The sequence below is a fragment of the Camarhynchus parvulus genome, chromosome 20, assembly GCF_901933205.1.
Source record: "Camarhynchus parvulus chromosome 20, STF_HiC, whole genome shotgun sequence".
NCBI classification, from domain to species: Eukaryota; Metazoa; Chordata; class Aves; order Passeriformes; family Thraupidae; genus Camarhynchus; species Camarhynchus parvulus.
In genome coordinates this window covers 7,406,376-7,413,972 of record NC_044590.1, presented here as the reverse complement: position 1 = coordinate 7,413,972, position 7,597 = coordinate 7,406,376, and the positions used below count along the sequence as shown (strand labels likewise).

Here is a 7,597-nt window from a genome sequence, read left to right as displayed (position 1 = left end):
GCGGGCGCGGGGGAAACAGGGGCCTCTCGCCAGCCTGGGGTGCAGCTAACCAAACTCCCGCGGCCGTTTGCCTCCCCGAGCCCTTTCCCGGCCCATTTCCTCCGGGGCAGCCGTGGCACAGCCCCCCATCCCTGTCCCTGCTGTGGGGGACACGTGGGCCCTCCCGGCTGCCGCGGGGCAGGGGCAGCGCGGCCGTGCCGAAGCCACACGCGGTCACCTCCCTGCGTGTGCAGCCCCCCTCTCCAGCACTGCGGTTTCTCTGCTGCCTCGGGCTGCCAGGCAGTGTCTCTGGGTGCAAGGGAGATGGCAGAGTGGCCCCAGCAGCCAGGCTGCCGTGGGGACCCTGTGCTCCAGGCATCCTCCCGCCCACCCCCGCCAGCGCCAGCGCCAGCAGTGCAGCAGAGAACAGGGGCTGCACTCTGGGCTCTGTCAGCTCCCAGCGTGCATTCAATGCTGTTGTGGTTCTCAGACATGTCAGATGCTAATGACCAAGGGAATTGGGATGTTTTCAAATGAAGCATCTTCTCCCTTCTGGAAATGCCAATGCTGCTGCTCCTTTCCTATGTGAAGGAATCCTCCAAACCCTGAGAACAAAAGCCTCAGCTCCGAGGGAGCAGAGCAGATGTGGGCTCCACTCGTGCCTGTGAGCCCATGGGCAGGCAGGGAAGGAAGGACTTGGGTCTCCTCACTGCTGGCTCTGCCTGACCATGAGCAGGTCATGTGGGAACTGACAGAGCTCCCCTGGGACATCCTGGTTTCCACAGACCTCACCAGGAGCTGCTTCATCCAGAGGACTTTTAGCTTGGTGTGTATCCCTGTCGCAACCTTCCCATTTGCAAAATAGAGTGACAAATCTCAGGCCTGACCAACAGCTGGGAGGCAGCCATAGCAGGTGAGACAAGCCAGGGAGCAGAAACGGCAGGCGAGGGCCCCAAGGCAGCTGGAGCTCAGCCCCGTGCTGAAGGCAATCCTGCCCTTCCTCACTCCATGCCGTCCTCTTCCCCAATTCCTCCAGGTTTTGGGGTGATGCAGCACCCAGCAAAAATACCAGCTGTGAAGTGCAGCTCCCCAGATTGCTCTGTCTGCCTGGGAACAGCAGCCCTGAGCATGCTGGGCGGCACCACTACCCTGCGGTGCCACATGGATTCCTGGGGACAGGGACCCTCAGGGGCTGCGTGGGGCTCCCTGGGGGTCCCATGGTGCTTGCTGTCTCCTCACCAGAGCAGACAGGCGAGGGTGGCATTGGCCACAGCACCATGCAGCTGAGGACACTCCCAGGGATGAGTCCTCAGCCTGCCTGGGGACAGGATTCTGCACCCTCTGCTCAGAATAGGGGGAAGGCATCCCACCCTGCCTGCAAAATGGAGCTGCTGCCTCCCCTTCTTGCAGGAGGTGGGGGAAGAGACTGGTGGTGTCCAAGGCACTGGAAATATTCCTAGCATGTTGTCTGCTCCCAAGCCTTGCCATCTCTCTAGGCAGTTCTTTGTCCAAGCACTCTGGGAACAATTGGGGTTGCTCAGCCAGACCGCAGGCTGTCGATCAGCAGAGGGAATGAATGCTCCAGCATACGGATCCCATCTTCTCCCACAGCAAGGGGAGGTGGCCACCAGAAACCAGCCTGTGGCACAACAGCACAGGCAGAAACAATGCCCGGGCACCCAGGCCAGTGCCAGCCCCGGGAAGGGGGTGGGTGCTCCCCAGCCCATCCGAGGAACAGCGCAATGGGAGGGAGTGGCTGGGCATCCCCAGGCCCCATGTGGTTGGCACAGCCATGGTGACAAGGTCCCTGTGTGATCCTGCACTGCAAGTGGCTGAGGAGGAAGAGCTGGGTCCTGGGGGACAGAGAGGAGCCCCCAAGCTGTGGGATCAGAGCTTGGCCAGCCCCTCTCAGCACCCAGCACCTTCGGGGTGTCCTATCCAGGGCTGATGGCATTTACTCCCTTGCAGGCACAGCCTCACAAAGGATGCCAGGCCCTGTGGTGACAAATCCATCCTGTCCCCGAGAGCGTGTTGCAGCTTTTCCTCTCCATGACACCCTGAGCAGCCACGGGCTGGTGCTTGGCGGGGGGAGCACCCACCAGCCCCCCGCTGAGGCAGCTCAGCCCATTTCCCAGCACTCAGCCCCAGTTTATAGGGCTGCTCTGTCCCAGGGGCATCACTGCCACCCGCTAACGAGGTTATCCCAGACCAGGCACCGACAGAAAGGGAAAGCAGGGTTAACCCTTGTGCCACTGACACATCCCACAGCACTGGGGAACAGCTTTGCTTGGAAACGAGATTTTAACAAGCCCCAGTGGGGATGGGGAGCTGTGAAACACCAGGGGAGGATTTCCTTGCCATTCCCATGCCAGCCCCAGCAGCGCAGCATCCCTGCTCTCGGAGCAGCCCCATATCCATGACAGCAGCACCAAGCCCTGAGGCTACACCTTGCAGCCGGTGTCCATGGCAGCAGCACAGAAAGGCCGGTGCATGACCCCCATCATGTCCCCATCCCTCAGCTTTGTTTCACATCGGCAGCTGGGATGTGGATAAGGAGCAGGGCGCAGCCAGGGTGCCGGCAGGAGACGCTGGGTGGCCGAGGCCACTGCTGCCCACAGGGACACAGCACCACTCACATTCCTGCGGGAGAATGTGAAGGCTGCAAGCAAGGTCAAGGGCCCTTTCCTTGCTGGAACTCGGCGTCACGCCAGCACCCGGGTGGCCCGACCCGCCGTCCCGCGGGGCTGGAGACTGTCCCTGCACCCTCACCCCACTGCCCCTCATCTGCAGGGCTGGCTGGGACACGGGTGGGTGCTGGCAACGCTCCCCAGGGACCACCAACGCGGGCAGCCCTGTTCGTCCGGCTCAGCAACTCCTGCGGGACGGGGATTGGGGTGGGATCCCCAGGCAGGGCCCCTCCGTTTGCACCCCCGCTGCTGAGACCCGACAAACTCACGGCACCGCCGGGCGGGGCCCCCCGGCCCGCCCCCGCTGCGGAGCGCGGTGCGGGGCAGCAGAGGGCGCCAGAGCACCGCGCAGGGCCCGGGCTCCCCCCACCGCTCCCCGCACCCACCGCTCCCACCCTCCGGACACCCCCATCGCTCCCCGCACCCACCGGTCCCACCCTCCGGACACCCCCATCGCTCCCCGCACCCTCCCGCTCCCACCCTCCGGACACCCCCATCGCTCCCCGCACCCACCGCTCCCACCCTCCGGACACCCCCATCGCTCCCCGCACCCACCGGTCCCACCCTCCGGACACCCCCACCGCTCCCCGCACCCACCGGTCCCACCCTCCGGACACCCCCATCGCTCCCCGCACCCTCCCGGTCCCACCCTCCGGACACCCCCATCGCTCCCCGCACCCTCCCGGTCCCACCCTCCGGACACCCCGCCCCGCGCCCTCCATTCTCCGGGCTGCGCTCCTGCATCCACCGCTCCCGTCCCCCGCCCTCTCTCCCCGGGGCATCCTGCCCGCCCTCCTCCAGGATATCTCCCTGCATCCTCAATCCCCAAGCATCCCTCCCTCCATCCCTCCCCCCCCCCGTCCCCTTTCCTCGACACATTCCTCTCCCTCATCCCTTCCTCAGCCCCAATCCTCCTCCTGGCCCCACGGACCCTCCCTCCCCGCACCCGGCAGGCAGCCCCCGACCTCGCCCCCCCCGCCTCTCGCTGCCAGCAGCACCATCTCCCCCGCAGTTCCCACAAGCGCTTTCCCAGCCGGGAGCCCCGCAGCCACACTTTTCCTCGCCCACCCCAAAGCCGGGCGTCACCCCCGTCATCCCACCCCAGCCCCCCCGGGACTGCCCCTGCAGCAGCCCCAGCCCCGAGCCCCGGCTCCCACGGCCTCGGGCAGAGCCCCCCGCGCTGGCTCAGCTCGGGTTGGGGGCAGGAGCCCCCGGACTTATTCAAAAGCAATAAAATTGAACCCAAACGTCCCTGTTCCGTTCTGTCACCCGCGGCTCGTGTTGGAGTGAGCTCCCGTCCCACCGCACACGCCCTGTGCTGCGCTGGGTCAGGCAGTTCTTCAGTCGGGCTGGCTGCGATAAGAGCAGATTAAAAATAATCAAAACAATAACGAGGAGACCCGTCACCTCTCTGGGGGGCACCTCACGGCGCCGGCTCCCAGCCAGGCAGGCTGGGACTTTCAGCTTCCACTCCCGAGGAATTAGCCGTATTTATGGATTTACCGATGTGAACCCACCCCCCCCTCCCCAACACACACATCCCGGGGGATGCCGGAGGGTGCCCATCCCACTGCAGGTGGCCTCAGCAGGGCCAGGTTCCAGGGAGGCAGCAGGAGCAGGGGATGCTGGGCTCTCTGGAGCCCCCCTGGGCGCAGAAAAACCCGGCAGAGGCAGAGCCCAACGTGCTGGCCCGGCTGCATGGGGTGGGACTTGGGGGGGAGCCAGAGCCCCCCTCCCTGGGCTGCGGGCGTGGAGCAGCTCCACAGAGCAGAGCAGGTGAAGGAGAGGGGGAGCACCCACCTTTCCACCAGTTTTTCTACTTGCTCCATCTCACATATAGCGAATTCTGAGCACACAATGCAGTTATTGAATAAAATTATGCTTTTTTTAGTACTTGTATGCATGTGGTTTTTAAGGCTCTGCCTAGAAACCAACCTCTGAGCCAGGAGCAGAGAGATCGGAGGGGAAAGCCAGGCCAGCCGTGGACAGCTGTGGGACACAGAGATGCAAGCGCAGCACTGTCAGCCATAGCAGCTGGCAGGTGACACATCCAGCCCGTGCAGGTGACGCGCCCATCGCTCCTTCCACTCCAGGAAGGAGGAGAAAGCTCTCCTGGCTGGGGCAGGGATCATTAGGGAGAATGGCCAGCCCGGGGCTGCCTCTCCTCTCTCTGTCTCTGTCCCCCATGGCGCCAGCTCTGTCCCCCTCCCGCAGAGCTCTGCCTGTGCCCGTCAGGACGAGTCCTGCCTCCCCTCCGCCATCTCGCTCGCTCTCCCTCCAGGCAGCGGAGCCGAGGCGCTGCCAGCTCCATCTGCACAGTGCAGCGAGCACCGGGCCAAGGGGCAGGACCCACAATCACATTTCCTTGGAGCACATTGTGCTCCCGCCTTGCCGAGGGTGTTGGAAATGGGTGGCTGTAATAATGGCGCCGTGAATAACCACAGCTCACTCACTGTGGCTTCCAAGCTCAGTGTGCTCCAGCTCCAGCCTCATCCCCTCCCAAGGCTGTTCCCCGCCATGATGTGCCCTGGTTTCCAACCTGCCTTATAACCTCCTGCCTTGGCCCAGGTATCTGCAGTCCCCACACCCACCCACAAGCTCCCATCAGCACTTCCCCCGTTGCAGCTGGCTTGGCTTTGACCTGTGTTCTCCTCCCAGCAGGACCCCCACGGACTGGGGACACAAAACCCCCAAGCAGGGACTCTGCTGCCCTGTGACAGGCAGTGCTGCCCAGACACGGTGCAGCACAAAGGGCTCATGGAGCTTTTATTGCTGCTCCTCCTGCACGGCTCCCCCAGACCTGCCTGGAGCAGAGCCTCCCTTGGAGCCAGCATTCTACAAACAGCATCCCCAGGGCCCTCCCCAGGGCTGGGGCTCAGGTCCCCACGCCCGAGGCAGCCCGGATACAGGGCAGCAGGTTCTCCTCTGCCACCAAACCTGGCTGTGGCTGCACTGGTGCCATCTGTTCGTCAGGCACAGTCCCGTGTCACGCTGTGCTGTGGGAGCCGTGCCAAAGCTCCCGGACCCTGCTGGAGCACCCGCACTGGAACCGGGCTCTGAGTGCCGCGACCGATGCGATTTGCAGCCCCGGTGAAAAGATGAGGGCACAGATGCCAGCGGCGTTTCCTGGCTCTGGAGATGAGCCCTGCCGGGTGGGGCTGCGGGTGCTCGGGTTGTGGGGGCAGACTGGGGGGGTCCAGGGCTCAGGTGGGGGGCATCTCGCCAGACCACCCGCCAGGATGGGGAGATGGATGCCCTGTGGGCTCCCAGCAAGGACACGGTAGCTGCAGGGCTGGAGTGGCATTGGGAAGCCTCGGGCTGAGCTCTGTCCCGCTCTGCTTGCTCGAGAGTGAAAGGATTTGTCAACAGGGAGCTGATGAGTCCCGCGGGCAGCCAGCTCGCCCTCCTCCCAGCACCCCCTGTCCAGCAGGTGGGCTCCTGACGGCCATTGCAGGCACCCAGAGCAGGCTCTGAACCCACCGTCCCACCAAAGCCCCCAGTGTGGGGGCCCCGACCCCACGGGTTGGACAGCACAGCAGCTCTGGAGGCTCTGAACCTCTAAGGTGTTTCTGCAGGATGCTCAGTGTGACCCGGGCAGTGCTTGGCACACGGAGCAGCCACACGCGGCGGAGACAGGAATATGCTTTCACCAGGAGAACAAGAAGAGCCTCTGATGGCTGCCATGTCCCTTGTAAACACCAACTTTGAGAGCATCAGATTACAGCCGCTGCCTGGGCTCCAAACAAGATGGTAATCGGGAGCACGGAGGCACCCTGCCTGCATCCTGCCTGCACAGCGGGGAGCACCGGGAGCCTGCTGGCACCGCAGGGGCCATGACACCCTCTCCTGCACTGCAGGATGCCGGGGCCGGCTGCGCCCCGACCCCACACAGCACAGCGACCCAGCGCGCCCCGGGCGAACGGGAGCTCCCCGCCCCCGGCGGAACCGCTGCTCGCTTATCCCCGAGTCCCCGGGGCTGGGAACGCACCGCGGCTCGGTGCAACCCCGCTGGGGCACACCGCTGCCCGTCCCCCGCAGCCGTGGGCGTGCGGGGGGATGGCTCCCACCGGGGGCTCGGTGAACCGACACCCGTGGTGCTGCTGCCGCCCTCGCTCCCGGCGTCCCGGCTCGGGAGATGTTGTCAGTCCCACGGCCGCTCCCCGAGCCTCCTCCTGCAGGGCCGGTGTCCGGCCTGCAGCCGCCGCCCCAAGGAGAGCTCGGGGAGGGCACAGCCGGGCAGGGCCATTCCCGGGGCCGCAGCTGGCGGGATTGGAGGCAGCTGCCCGCAGCGCGGGCCTCCCCCCCCTGCTGCCCGCGGCCCCCCTTTCTCGGGCAGGAGCCGCTCCGGCCGCTCCCTGCTGAGCGGTCCGGGCTGCAGGGACGGAGCAGCCCCCACTCCCTCCTCCTCGGCCCCGGCCGCGGGCAGGACCGAGCGGTTCCTCCCGCCGCCGCCCCGCCGGTCCCGCACAGCGCAGGGACACCGGGAGCGGCCGCTCCCCGCCGCGGGGCTCCGTGCTCCCCCCGCCGCGGGAGCTCCACGCTCGGCCGGGCCGGGGTGCGCGGTGCCGGCGGGGACACGCGGGACCGCGGCTGCGCCCACGCTGCGGCAGCTGGCGGGGGGCGGCGGGATCAGCTGCGGCCGGGGATCAGCTGTGCCCCGCGCCGCCCTGCGGGGCCCCCCCGCTCTCCGGGGAGCGGCCCCGGCTCCCCCCGCACCGCCCGCCCTGCCCGCCCTACCTGCCCGCCGCCCTCCCGGCCCTCCCCGGGGCGCCTGGCGGCCGCCCAGCCCGGAGCTGCCCTGCTCCCTCCTCCTCCTCCTCTCCTACTTCTCCTCCTCCCGCGGGCACAGCCCTGTCTAATCCCACGGGTGTCAAATCCACGGTGCGGCTTTGGCCGTGGCGGGGCCGGAGCGTATCCGATGGGCCGGCGGG

General features: G+C 66.4%; 1 long non-coding RNA gene across 1 annotated transcript; it reads right to left on the bottom strand.

Annotated features, from left to right (window-relative positions):
* Positions 1-3,922: 3,922 nt before the first annotated feature.
* LOC115911802 lies at positions 3,923-7,597 on the bottom strand. The gene is made up of 3 exons (XR_004061297.1): positions 7,493-7,597; positions 4,602-4,655; positions 3,923-4,019 (listed from the first exon to the last, which is right to left on the bottom strand). It is a non-coding gene; the product is annotated as an uncharacterized LOC115911802 (long non-coding RNA).